The 15023-nt window shown below is 47.4% G+C and overlaps 1 protein-coding gene across 1 annotated transcript in view; it reads right to left on the bottom strand.

The window, feature by feature from the left end:
- The window catches only part of C13H1orf21 (chromosome 13 C1orf21 homolog), a 38813-nt gene that overhangs the window by 4056 nt on the left and 19734 nt on the right, over window positions 1-15023 (bottom strand). The gene's annotated exons all lie outside the window — the stretch shown is intronic.

Genomic DNA, 15023 nt, shown 5'->3' with positions numbered 1-15023 from the left:
ATAGTAAGAATATCATCGCTAATTTCAACACGCAAATAGCGATCTGCGTGGGTGGCAAAGGAAGTAGGAATATATATAAATGACCTTAAATGGTGGTTGATCCGCTTGGGATAAAAGGAGAAAACTCATGTTTCAGGCCTTACCCTTCATCTGAGCAAAAGAGAGAACCAGTTTTCCTTTGCTCCACGAAGGGTAATGACCCAAAACGTCAGTTTTTCCTTTTACTCAGGGCGGATCAACAACCAATTAAAGTAATTTTTATCGATTCAGAAAATAGTAGTAAAAAAAATTAATGACGAGCGCTATTAATTTCTTCATTTTTGTTTCTTCTTCAACCTCTCGAATTATCTAGAAGTCCAAATTGCTGCACCAAAGCTGATGGTCGTGTGACAATCCATATTCAGACCACATGACCGGTGGCATAAAAAATATATAATTATTCACTCACATCGGGTCATAGACCAGATATATGAAGTTTCAGATAATGATTATGATTCAAGCAATTATGGCTTGAATGCCACTTAGCCGATGATTTCATCGTTATCCCTATATATATATATATATATATATATATATATATATATATATATATATATATATATATATATATATCTATATATATATATATATATATATATATATATATATATATATATATATATATATATATATATATTGTTGCGAATATGGAATTTGGCCTCCATATCCGCTTGTAAATATTCCCCTATTTTCTCCAATACTCCCCAACTTTCCCCAATCCCCCATTCCCTAGTCCCATTGCATGTAAATAACAATCAGTAGAGCCGACCTTCCCCTTATTCCCCCATTAAATGTCGTGCCCAGGTCCACCGCACCACACGTAGACAACTTTCGGACATCTTCCTAGTTATTCTTAATCTATGTCAGTTAAGGCCTCGTTTCCATTAATTATGACTCTTCGTTGCACCAGAATGTGATTATATGGCATCAGTAGTGAGTTTAGGACCTTTCCCATACCTCCTCCCATCTTCTTCCCCAAACAACAACAATAACAACAACAACAACAGAGGAGATGGCGGCGGAGCGGGGGAGGATGCGTCCTCACACCGGCTCGATTAGCTCCAGACCATGCGCTCCACGGGGTTACCCCGAAGGGGCTGGCTGTCAGCTCCTCGTCGGGGGCGGAGCCAGTAACCCCCCCCGCACGCACCCAATGAGAAGCAACGTGCCGATTCCACGAGGCGGAGCTAACGAGCCGAGGGCGTGTCACTCCCCGCCGGATATACGCAGCCGCTTGCCGGACGTGACGTGAGATGCGCCCCCAGCTTGAGACGACAAGACGCCACCTCGAGCGCTGAGAGACCTCCTGCATCTTTTGGGCCGCGCCATCCTGTCCCTGAGCACAAGGTGCACCTTGTGCTGGCCATCGAATACCCGCTTTCCTTGTCATCAATCCCCGTGTGAGTCAGTTTTTGTCCTGTTTCTCTGTGGTCTGTCGGGAATAATATAAGGTTGTGTCTAAGTGCCTGTCTTCCTATGATGTACCTCTCGTCCCTGTAATCTGACCTTCCGCACGAATATAACCTCCTCCGGAGGTCTTGAGAACTGAACCCCTGGTGTCGTATTGTGTCATTATAACCCAGCCGGGTGTCTTCTCTTTCCTATTGAGCCAGCGTAGCGCGGCTTCGTCGACGTTCGAGTACAATCGGGTAATTTGTGCGGACGCGACGGCCATTCCGCTCGGCCCACCTTAACATCAAAGTCGTGTCTGTAACAATTGGTGTCGGGAGTGAGATTCGAGGCCCGACCAAATTTTGAAAAAAAAAAAAACGAATAGAGGAAAAAAAAAATTTGGTCAAAATTTGGAGCGGCCGAAATTTGTTTTGTTTTACGAAACTCGAATTTTGCAAGTCGCGCTATGGCGGATCAAGACGGCTGGGGTCCGGTAGGGGAGAGTGAAGCAGGGTCGGTCCAGGACCAAAATGAGGGACAGGAGGAGAGCGAAGCAGTGAGGGCGGCAGGTTCGCAAAATAGCGCCGTCACGCACGAAGAAGCGGGCGCGCAAAATGGCGCCTCGCTGGTCACCGCGCCCGCGACCGTGGCAGCGCCCCTGGTGGATTCGAACCTTTTCCTCCTGCAAATGAGGGCCCTTATGGAACAAATGGTGGGAATGAGGGCTGATAGTGAGCAAATGAGGGCTGATAGTGAGCGGTTGGGAAACCAAATGGGGGTAATGAGGGACGAAGCGAGGGGTACCAGTGAGGGGTTAGACAATAATTTTAAGGGTTTAGACAAGAAATTTGGGAAGTTAGACGACAAATTTGAGGGGTTAGACAACGGGATAAAAGAGGTGAAAAAGGGGTTAATGGGGGTAGAAAATAGAATGGCTGCCCAGGAGAATCAGATAGAGGGAGTGAAAAATGGGTTAGAGGGGTTAGAAAACAGGATGGAAGGCAAATTGAGGGACATGAGGGACCAAGCGGAAAGGGAAGTTAACCAAATGGGGCAGCAGATAGAGGGGGTCAGAATGGGGGTAGAAACCAAACTGGATGCTCACAGGGAGGAAATGGAGCAGATGAGGGTGGCATCTGGGCAGGAGATGCAAGTGATGGGAGAGGAGATCAGAAGAGGAGTGAGTGAGGAAGTCGGAGGAGTGCGCGAGGAGGTGAGGCACTGTGAGGAGCACATGGAAAAGGAGGTGAGAAAGGCGACTGTAAAGTTACAGGGGGGCATAGAGGTCCTGACGCAGGAGGTGGAACAGCTGACGGAGGGACAAAAAGAACTAACGGAGCAGGTTCAAAGGAACACTGCGGTATTAGGAGGGTTAAAAGTGACACAGAAAGAACTAAAAGACGACTTGATAGCGACAAAGAGGGAATGTCAGATGGTACGTGAGGGACTGACAACGAGGTTGGACGAGGTGATAGAGGTAATGGAGACGAAGGACCGGCAGGTGAGGACGCACATGGAAACGGTCAAGGTAGCCTTGGAGGACGAGCTTGAGGAGACGTACCGGGGAATAAAAGAGGTGAAGCACAAATTAGAAGAAGTGGAAGAAGGGATGAGCGAAATTAAGAAGCGACGGAGAGGGGATAAGAAAGAAATAAAAGAGGAGATAAAAGAATTGGTCCAAAGTCTGTGTTTGGATCGTGATGATGTGCTCATTAACCGGATGAGGGATTCGCAGGTGATGGGGGAGAAGCGAAGAGGAAGAGGACCCGGTGTAAGTGGTGACCAATATGGTCGTGCGTATGAAGCGCCAGGGGATTTAATAAGCTTGGGGGTCGAGATAGACCCGGGTGTTCGTGAGAGGCCGTTGGTGAAGTGTGCGACAGGTCTGGTGTGCGAAAATGGAGGTGTGCGAGAAAGTCCGACTCTGGGGTGTGTGAGGAAAAAGTGCGTGCCAAGGAGTGAGTGTGCTGGCAAGAGTGAGTCGGTCGTAGCGCATGTGCGAGGGGGCACATGGAAGCGTGGTGTGGTGAGTGTTACAGAGGGTGTGACGGGAGAGTGTGCGCAGGAGTGTGCGCGAGAAAGGTGTGTGACGGACAGGTGCATGAGGAAAGAGTGCGCTGTCAGAAGTAAGGAAGAGTGTCCACCTGTGGTGAGTGTTACAGAGGGTGTGACGGGAGAGTGTGCGCAGGAGTGTGCGCGAGAAAGGTGTGTGACGGACAGGTGCATGGGGAAAGAGTGTGCTGTCAAGAGTAAGGGTGAGTGCGCTGTCAGGAATGGAGGTGAAAGTAGTGAGAGTGACATGGAGCGTGAGTTAGTTGTGACAGGTGAGCGAGGATGTACACCTGGGATGGAAGGATGCACACCTGGAATGGTAGAGCGTGAGTGGGAATGCACGCTGGAGTTGGTGGTGAGGCACGTGGTTGGGTGTGCGAATGAGGGCACACCTGTGATTGTCACAGAGGAGGTGACCGAGGAGGGGGTGCGAAGCGGTGTATTGGTGAGGTGTGCGAGCGACGAATGTGTGCCAAAGTGTTCGGTGGTCAGGTGTGTGACCAAGGCTGTGAGTGGAATGAGGGTACCTGGGTGTGTAAGGAAGGGTACGAGGAGCATGGGCACAGCTGGATGTGTGAGCAAGGAACGGGCTGCGGGATGTAAGCATGCAGGTGAAGCATCGACGTTAGACGGGGTAGAGTTTAGAACGACTTATAGCCGAATCGGGCCCTCGGTGCGTGCTGGGCCTCGCTTTGAACGGCCGCGTCCGTGCTCCACCAGGCGGAGCGGGTGGCAGGATAGGAAGGGTCGTCATGGCGACCACTTTTTGGTGAGACGTGCCTGCAGGTCTAGATCGGGGCATTGGATGGCTCCACGCCGAGGTGGTGCGTGGGATCTCGGCACGGGTAAGCCCCCGTCCCTGCACCGAGTGCCGGACGCATCCAGCCGCTGGCACAAAACAACCAGCATCCATTGCTTGGCTTTACGAAGCCGGGCTTTGGACAGGGATTGGCGCACCGAGAGGTATTAGTGAGTCGACTGGGTGGTGAGGTTAGTGTTTTGGACCCAAAATTAGAGAAAAACAAAATTTGATGATTGGCAAGGGATTGGCAGTAGTGATTGGCAGATGATGAGTAGTGATTGGCAAATTTTTGATTTGTTGAAATTTGATGTGCAAAATTGGTAGTGAGAGACCCCCGATGTGGTGGGATGGCAAATCCACCATCCTTCCCATGAGGTGGGGGCAAAGGAGCAATAGCTTATGGGGTGTATGGCAGTGAAAACTAGCCCGGGTGGGTTAGGATATGGTGTGTAGGGATCTAGCGAAGATGACCTTAGGTAACGTTAAGGTTAGTTAGTGACTGATACCTGTAGTGGGGACGCAGGTAGATTAGTGTGGATTATAATGACGAGGGAGCGCAATAGTTTAAAGGGACGACTGGGAAGCGCAAGTTTCAGAAGGGAGTAGTTAGCTGAGATGATGCCGTGTTTGTGAGAATTGAACAGGTGTGATTGCACAGGTGTGCAACTGGACAGGTGTGTGGAGCAGTGTATGAGTAGTGAGTGTGTGGATCAGCGCGAATGCGCTTGGGGAGAGAAGGGTGCAGGTGGCACCAGGTGTGAGAGCACAGGGTGCAGGTACAGGTGTGTGGAGAGAGTTGGAGTGAGTGGTACGGAGTGGTGTGCATGGTGCGAAGGTGTGGATGGGGGAAGAGTGGACCCCTTTCACGAGTACCCGGGGCGGGTAGTGTAAGTGTTAGGTAGAGGGTGCAGGTAAATTGTGGTTGGATATTGGCATTTGTGGTGCGGTTGCAGAATGGTGTTGTGAATGGGTGCATTAGTGTTGTGGAAATGGCTGGGCGTGTAGCCTGTTAGTGTGTGTAGTTGGTTGGGCACTCCACCACTGTGAGGATGTCGGCCAGGTGAGGCCGCAGGTGGGCTCTGGGAGCCGGTAGAGTTGTGGGTGGGGCCCGAGGATCCGGAGGATGGACCCGGGTAGCCCAGTGCCAGAGAGGGCACCGAGTGGGGAGAGTGCCAGAGGGCCTTCCCCAGGTAGTTAGGTTAGGGCAAGGAGCAGGTAAGTTCGGAGGCAACTGCAGTGGTGGAGGTGTGCAGGTGGGTAGACCCACTGGGAGAGGTACACGCCGCAGCCCAGAAATTGTGCGAGGGCACCGGGAGATGAATCGGGGGAGTGAGACCCCAAATTGAAGAGCACCACAGTTTGGCCAATGGGAATTGGTTTTTAGAACCCATAGTGTAAGAGGGCCAATGGTTTGGCCGGAGAAAGACCCCGGGTAGTGTAAAGTTGTTAAAGTCATTTAGGAAATAGTTAGGATTGATGAACCTGTCGCACCATACGCAGCCACTTACCTGTGGTGATGATGATGACTCCACACCTGTGTTTTCTTTGTTCTGTGTGCAGGAAATGAGATTGCTGTGAGGATTTGTGAGACGCATCACGACGTGGATGAGACATTGGGGTGATTCCATCTCTCCCTCCCTAGGAGGGACTGATGATGAATTGGTAATGGCAAATTATGATGTTGAGTTGGAGATGGCAAATTTTGATGAGAGTTGAAAATGGCAAATTTGATTGGTTAGGAGGGAGAGAAGACGAATTTGGTTTATGGGAGGAACGGGGAAGACAGTAGGGATGTTTTTTGATTTGTAAAGTAGATGTTTATGGGTAGTGTTGTGTTTTGTGGATACAGTAAGGGGTAAGGGAGGGGCCATGTAGGTTACCTGGTGGGGGGGGGGGGCGTACGATAGGAACGTACCTGTCTCACCTGGTTCCCATGTGCCCCCAGTGTGCATTACCTTATATTGCGTGCACTTTTGCGCCCTTACCACCTTACTCACTTGTTTCTTCTTTTGTCTCCCACCTCCGAGGATCTGGCTTTGGGGTAGAGAGAGAGGAGAGAGAGGTGCTGGCTACGCAGTTGTGGGCCTGCACTTTCGCTGTTGGCTGCCTGGATCGATACACCATATGGACCGCAATGTTTGTGGCCACCCACAATGGACCGCAGTTCGTTTGCGGCCAAGCACCACCCGGGGATGGACCTATGGGTCAACGTGGCACCTATGCCATAAAGGTGAACCACTGTTAATTAACACCAAGTGCACCACAAGAAGAGCAAGAGACACCTGCAGGGTTAGGGGTTGTCGAATTTATTTTTATTCCAATGAACAATGGTGACTGCACCGATTGGTGGTGGGGTGGTGCTTTTGATGCTCGGGAAGGGTGCTCTGCACGTTATTAAAGGCCGTCGGCCACAGAGCACTCGTGGGTTGGTGTATCGATGCTGGCAAGCGCGCTCTCTCTCTATGCATAACATCTGCATGTGTCCCTCCAAAAACAGGTCCTGGATCGTAGTGTAAATAGCAGCGTAGTCTTGTAAATAATGCTCCCTACCGGCTGTATGTTTAGTTTGAGAATTCTTTCCGGATTCGGTTATCCTGTGGGTGTGTTTCTGTGAGGAGAAGGGTGCAACGTCGCAGGGGGACATATTTACTCATTTGTGAATATCTGTAAAACTGTCGCACTCAGGGTAGAGTTAATAGTAGAGGGAACTACATTGCGTGCCACACTAAAGTAGGTAAAAATTTATCGGGTCGGGACGCCCCGAGGGTAGAGAAGGGTGCAATGTTGCGAATATGGAATTTGGCCTCCATATCCGCTTGTAAATATTCCCCTATTTTCTCCAATACTCCCCAACTTTCCCCAATCCCCCATTCCCTAGTCCCATTGCATGTAAATAACAATCAGTAGAGCCGACCTTCCCCTTATTCCCCCATTAAATGTCGTGCCCAGGTCCACCGCACCACACGTAGACAACTTTCGGACATCTTCCTAGTTATTCTTAATCTATGTCAGTTAAGGCCTCGTTTCCATTAATTATGACTCTTCGTTGCACCAGAATGTGATTATATGGCATCAGTAGTGAGTTTAGGACCTTTCCCATACCTCCTCCCATCTTCTTCCCCAAACAACAACAATAACAACAACAACAACAGAGGAGATGGCGGCGGAGCGGGGGAGGATGCGTCCTCACACCGGCTCGATTAGCTCCAGACCATGCGCTCCACGGGGTTACCCCGAAGGGGCTGGCTGTCAGCTCCTCGTCGGGGGCGGAGCCAGTAACCCCCCCGCACGCACCCAATGAGAAGCAACGTGCCGATTCCACGAGGCGGAGCTAACGAGCCGAGGGCGTGTCACTCCCCGCCGGATATACGCAGCCGCTTGCCGGACGTGACGTGAGATGCGCCCCCAGCTTGAGACGACAAGACGCCACCTCGAGCGCTGAGAGACCTCCTGCATCTTTTGGGCCGCGCCATCCTGTCCCTGAGCACAAGGTGCACCTTGTGCTGGCCATCGAATACCCGCTTTCCTTGTCATCAATCCCCGTGTGAGTCAGTTTTTGTCCTGTTTCTCTGTGGTCTGTCGGGAATAATATAAGGTTGTGTCTAAGTGCCTGTCTTCCTATGATGTACCTCTCGTCCCTGTAATCTGACCTTCCGCACGAATATAACCTCCTCCGGAGGTCTTGAGAACTGAACCCCTGGTGTCGTATTGTGTCATTATAACCCAGCCGGGTGTCTTCTCTTTCCTATTGAGCCAGCGTAGCGCGGCTTCGTCGACGTTCGAGTACAATCGGGTAATTTGTGCGGACGCGACGGCCATTCCGCTCGGCCCACCTTAACATCAAAGTCGTGTCTGTAACAATATATATATACAGTGAAACATTGACTTACGAGTTTAATTCGTTCTGTGACCGAGCTCGTAACTCAATTTGCTCGTTTCTCAAATTAAATTTCCCCATTAAAATGCATTGAAATGCTATTAATCCGTTCCAGCGCCCCAAAAACCACACCAATTTTTTTTTAAATATACAGTATATATAAAAATATCTCGCGCTTTATATTTCACCTGTATGTAGCATACAAGTTGGCAGGATGGCCTGGACTGGAGGTACACACACTTGACTCTAAACTGTCCAGCCTGGGTTTGAATCCCGACCCAGCTATAACCTGTCATGGGTGAATCACAGGCAGGGTGATTCATCAATGTGTGTACCGCTAAACTGGGCGCCCCGTTTGCGTCCCATTAGTTGTAGGATGTTAAGGATCTCACCGTGTTTTCCACAAAGAGAAGGCGAGCTATCGCCGGCACTCTGAACAAGTTGTGGCCTGGCATGCTCTTCTCCTCTGCCGTTATATACGTCCTCCTCGGCATCTTTTTCCAGAAGAGCCCTGTCTCGTCACAGTTGAAGATTTGCTGGGGGATGTATCGTTCGGCTTCTATCAGTTCGGCAAAAGTTATAATAAAATCTTCAGCTGCCTTCACATCCGCCTCACCAAGTCGACAACACGCACACCTCGCTCATGTTTTTCGACGATTGCGTGTTTTATATCCAAGCACATCATCCTCTTCTTCTTCTCATGACTGCCCTTGGCACTCAATTTCTTAGGACCCATGGTTAAAACTAAGAAATTTTCCAAAATAACCAAAATGCGAAAACAAAGCAGCAGCTATATACGGCAGAGATGCTTGCACGGCAAGATAACCACGTGACCTGAACCCACCTGGTGGCGGGTGGCGTAAGCTCCAAAATAACCAAAATGCGAAAACAAAGCAGCAGCTATATACGGCAGAGATGCTTGCACGGCAAGATAACCACGTGACCGGAACCCACTTGGTGGCGGGTGGCGTAAGCTCGTAACTCAGATCTCGGCTCGCATCTCAAAGCAATAAACCGCCCGAACGACGGCTCGTATCTCGGAAAACTCGTAAGTTGGTGCACTCGTAAGTCAAGGTTTCACTGTATATATATATATATATATATATATATATATATATATATATATATATATATATATATATATATATATATATATATATATATATATATATATATATATATTGTTGCAGATATGAGGACTGTATTTTTTTTGATTGTGCTTTATTATTAATATTGGTTATTCTGCGCCTCCTGCCTCCGGAGCTGTGTAAAGGTCAAAGGGCGTCCCATAATTAGTCCATAGAGCACCCACACCACAGCCAATCATAGAATACCCCTGTTCGATAGTTATATCTTATTATGTGTTTTAGGGTAAGGCTGTGTCTCCCATTAATTGAAATACTCCATTGCACCAGTGAAAGAGATAGATTCCCTTCATTCCCACTCCCAAAAACTTCCATTCCCCCTTTTCGTCAATTGCCATTCGCATTGCCAACTGCATTTTGGGCGGTTTTCTCTTCATCTGCCATTGACCACGAGGCAGGGTTGGGGAAGAAAGGCGGGTCCCCACCTCGTCATAGAGGGGAGGAGTGAGTCAGCCCCACTCAACCAACCACGAACAAGGGGTTGGACTTGGAGAGGGTGTGGAGAGAAACATCGAGGAGGTTCGCGAAGGTTGAGGGGCGGGGCCTATATAACCCGCAGGCAGGGCGTGTCCCAAGGAGATGAGATTTTACAGAGAGACGAGAGGGAGTCCAAGGAGTTGAGTCCGAGAGAAGTCCAGAGTTGCGCTGCAGATCGAGCCACCGAAACTTGCACTCACTGCAGATCGAGCCACCGAAACTGCACTCACTGCAGCTCGAGCCACCAAAACTGCACTTACTGCAGCTGGAGCCACCGAAACTGCAGCCACAGCAGCGTGAGGCCTGGACGGCAGTTTGGAGCAGGGCCGCGAAGGAGCGGCGGCTGCCCAACGAGTCGATCGGTTGTAGGACCAGTTGGACCTCCCTATCCCGCCAGCCATCCATCTCCCGCCAGTCCTATCATCATTCCCCGCGTGAGTCTGTCCATGTTTGTTCTGTCCCTGGGTTAATTAAGACTGTAGGTAAGCTAGCGTTGCACTGTGTATCTAATCTCGTCTGTAAATAAACGTGACTGCTTTCTTCCTACTTATATGTGTAAATAATAAATCCAATTACTCTTCTGTACGTCTTCTCGTCTTATTCCTTTTCCTCTTTGTATTCGGTCGCTTTAGAGTTTTCCCGATTGAACAGCGGTGGCGCGATCCGGCCAAAGTTTGGGGCAAATCGGGTATTAATCAAGGAAGCACTGTTCGGTCGCGGTAATACCACCGCTCGGTCAAAATAACATCTTTAACCGCGTCCGTAACAATATATATATATATATATATATATATATATATATATATATATATATATATATATATATATATATATATATATATATATATATATATATACTGTATATATATATATATATATATACTGTATATATATATATATTATATATATATATATATATATATATTATATATATATATATATATATATATATATATACAGACTTGGCATTTAATATGGAATATTTTTTTGTGGGGGTGAACTTACTTTTCAAGATGACTTAGAACCAAAAGTTCATTGGAATTATGTTGAAATTATTCTAGATTTTGTTAATGTGACCTTTAAAAGAAACAAAAACCACATTTGACATTTCGAAGCAAATAAATTGATCCTTGAAAGTGATGTAAACTGATATCGAACTCAATTCACGGACAGTACTGTGTTAAACTTCTGTGCGTTTTCCAGAAGTATCTCTTTATTTTGCACATTAGCCAAAATTTTTTTTAAACAAAAACAAAAGTTAAATTACGACTGGGATTACGGACAGTAAAATTACAGTTCAGTACTTCGTGTAACCCCCACGAGCATTCAGGAGAGCACGTACATGTTGAGGCCTGCTGTTCACGAGATTTGCCAAGGTTTGGACAGGAATCACTTGCCATGCAGTTACAATAGCCTGCTGCAATTCACGCACAGAGGCAGGCTGCTGGTCCAAGTTGTCGATTTGACGCGTTAATTCTGCCCACAAGTTCTCTATCGGATTCATATCCGGGGACATGGCAGGCCACTCCATATGCTCTACACCACGGTCAGCAAGAAAGTGTTGGATCATGCGAGCACGATGAGGCCGTGCATTGTCATCTTGGAAGACAAAGTTTCCTCGAAAGGCTGCACGAACAAATGGAAGCAATGTTTCTTCCAGAATGGCCCTGTGCTTGAACTGGGTCAGGTTTCCATTCAGAACAACCAGGTCAGTTTTGCCCCCTGCATGAAAAGCAGCCCAAACGGTCACCCCACCAACTCCAGCTTGGACTCTTGGCACTATACAATCTTCGTTGTAGGCTTCATGCACTTGTCTGCGCACTCGGACGTGGCCATATTGACGATAGACCAGAAATCTAGACTCGTCACTGAAGATCACGTGATTCCAGTGTCCTGGCTGCCATCGACGGTGATCTCTGGCACACTGCAATCGGCGCTGGCGGTGTTATCTGGTCAGACATGGCTTTCTCAGGGGATGCCTGGCACGATAGCCTGCTTGAACCAGTCGTTGGTTGACTAGCCTTCTGGATACAGGCACATTTGTCAGTTGCTGCCACTCAGCCCGAAGCCGATTAGCTGACTTGGTACGGCCATTGCGGACTAATCGGTGCAGCTGGCGATCATCCCTCCTTGTGGTTCTGCGGGGACGTCCTGGCCTCGGTATTGGAGTAGGGACACCCCTCTGAGCATTTCGTTTCAGGATATTTGACACCTGACCTTGATTGATGCCATACTGCCAAGCAATAGCACGCTGTTTCATGCCGGAATTTCGTAAAGCCATCACTAAATGACAAACAGCATTGTCGAGTTGACGGACCATCTCCAGGGGAAGCGGCAATAACTTTTGTAGACCTGCAGCAGTTGTTTTCCACTAATACAGAACGCAACGACCCTTATATACCCGATTGTGAAGCCAATCGTCAAATGTACCTGTCCGTACATTTTGTCACGCCACCTGTGATATAATCCTGTTATTGACTTCTTGCTGCGACAGACAATCAGTCACATGGTTCTTTTAACAAAGAAATCACCGAAGCGTAAAAGAAACTCACCAGATTGATATACCGAGTTCAGAAATTAAACCCAAGTCAAGAAAAAAAAAATATTCCATATTAAATGCCAAGTCTGTGTGTATATATATATATATATATATATATATATATATATATATATATATATATATATATATATATGTATATATATATATATATCCCACATGTGGAGTTGATGATATATGCCAAGTTTCAATTTTTTTTTCTTTGATCGGTTTCAGAGGAAAATATGTCCAATTTTTTTTTCCTTCATTCTAATATGGCTGCCATATGAAGTGACCTATGTCATCAGAGATAATAAGTAAAATATTCTCCATGGGGAATCCCTCCTGTGTTTGAAGTTCCATATCGATCGGACAAGCGGTTGCAGAAAAAATGTTTAAAAGCTAAAATATATAGACATGGACACAGATCATAATCATCGAACAATTGACCAAATAACAGCATTGGAGTATCAGGAAGACACACTGTTACGTGCTCCTCCCCGACCCCTTGGTCACGGTGTACCTCCGAGCCCCAAGAGGAGTCATGGCAGAAAAATGTGTTATTCTGTATGTCAAAGGTCAATGGAGAAGCCACCCCAATTGTTACTCACAAACAAATATTGTATTAAGATCACACAAGAATAACAGTACAACAATAATAGTAATCAAAAAAAAAAAAAAATTACACATAGTAATCAAAAGTACAATCAATATATACCCTATGATGGCACCATCAGTTTCGCAATATATAACTCACTGTGCTCCAAGTGAGCGAACCAAGAACATTCCCAATGTCTCTTATTCCCGGCTTCAAGCCGAAGTTGATTCGCTCCAGCGATCGTCAGATCGATGTCCAATCGAGACCAGAATCCCGTTGGGTTGGCAGTTACAGTCCCTGCTGCCAAAGCTGTGCAAAGGCGCCCTCCAGGCGACTGGGAAATCCAAAGGCGCCCTCCAGGCGGCTGGGAAATCCAAAGGCGCCCTCCAGGCGACTGAGAGATCACACCCTCGGGTATGGACGTTCCACAGCTCACAGTCGGCGACACGCAGACTTTCCACTCAAAAGCCACGTCACACACACACACACCCCAGATCGACGTCTGAATGCGGTGAAAATGGTCGAAACGAGACGAAACCGTGAGCGAAGCGCAAGTTCGGCGCGAGTTAAAATGGCCGACGGCCCGGTCTCGTGGCGCAACGGCACGACGATGATTCTCTCCTGAATCGATCGCAAAACCTGACACACAGGTTAATCTGTCACAGCGATAACCACTCTGTCGCAGGAATCCCTTTCCTGGGAAACCCGAAAGTTCGCTAGTGACTGTTGTTTGCCAACGTTCGCTCCAGACGGCAAATAGCTCGGCTCCTTCTTGTCCGACTCACTCGCTCCGCCTTCTTTTTCTCTTCTCTTCTTCGTCGTCCGGTTCCGGTTTCATTTAAACTAACTTTTTCACCTTTTGAAAACAGTTCATAAACAATAAACCTTTTGACAACAATAATAGTACATGGAATCGAAAATGTTTACAGTAGATGAAAACCACCACAACGGAAGTGACGAATCTGTAACACACACACACACACACACACACACACACACACACACACACACACACACACACACACACACACACACACACACACACAGAAAGAAGAACACACACGGAGACAGACATACAGACAGAAGAACACATGCACACAGACAAACAGAGGAACACACAGACAGACAGACAGACAGTAGAACACATGCACAGACAGACAGAAGAACACACATGCAGACAGACAGCCAGAAGAATACACATGCAGATAGACAGAAGAAGACACACACAGACAGACAGACAAAGAACACACACGGAGCCAAGACAGACAGAAGAACACACAAGTAGACAAGAAAAACAGAAGAACACACATGGAGACAAACACACAGATACACACAAACAGACCCACCCACACAGACACACACACAGAAACACAGTCACAGTCTGGCAACCGCTTCAGGACGAGAGCAACTAGAGTTAGTACCCGCATTCCAATTGTATAAGATAACGTGTAATACTGACTACCACCAGGTGGCAGATATGGCTTGCCGGGCTCAGTGGTGTATTGCTTTTGAGTGTTCACTCTGAGTCTGGAAGGTTGGCTGTTCAAGCCCGACCCCAGCTGAGGCTTACGAAAGGTTTAAAAAACGGTATGTGCTGCTTCCTTACTTAACGCTCAGCATTTAAGGATAGAGCACAAACAAACCATAGGTTGGCAACCATTTCAAAGACTTGATGGGCTGATTAACCTCCTCCTGCACTGAAGATCCTTGTAAGAGAAATCATTATTATTATTATTATTATTATTATTATTATTAGGCTTTCAAACTTACGGACTGAGCTTCATGTGGGTGGCAGATTCGGACTGCTCGGACACAGACAGCATTGCTCACAGTTATAGTTATTATTGTTACATTATATTAAATCAAGATCCGTTAACTGATCTTGCCAGAAAATATAAAACACCCTTCATTCCCTGGCAGGAGCCAATTGCCAGGGTGCAGGTCATGCAGGTTGCAAAGTGTCCCATTCATTCATCCTAGTGGAGCCATTTCAATGGGGCCATTCATCCATGGACTCTGTATTGTATTACTAAAACTTTAAATAAGCAAAGTAAATGGTGGCTCGAATGAAAGTTACTTTTGTTCATATATGTGGGTGTTTTATG

Source organism: Myxine glutinosa, chromosome 13 (genome assembly GCF_964187855.1).
Source record: "Myxine glutinosa chromosome 13, kmMyxGlut1.1, whole genome shotgun sequence".
Lineage (NCBI taxonomy): Eukaryota > Metazoa > Chordata > Myxini > Myxiniformes > Myxinidae > Myxine > Myxine glutinosa.
The sequence above is the reverse complement of the archived record's forward strand: the minus strand, read 5'-3'. Positions and strand labels throughout refer to the sequence as shown.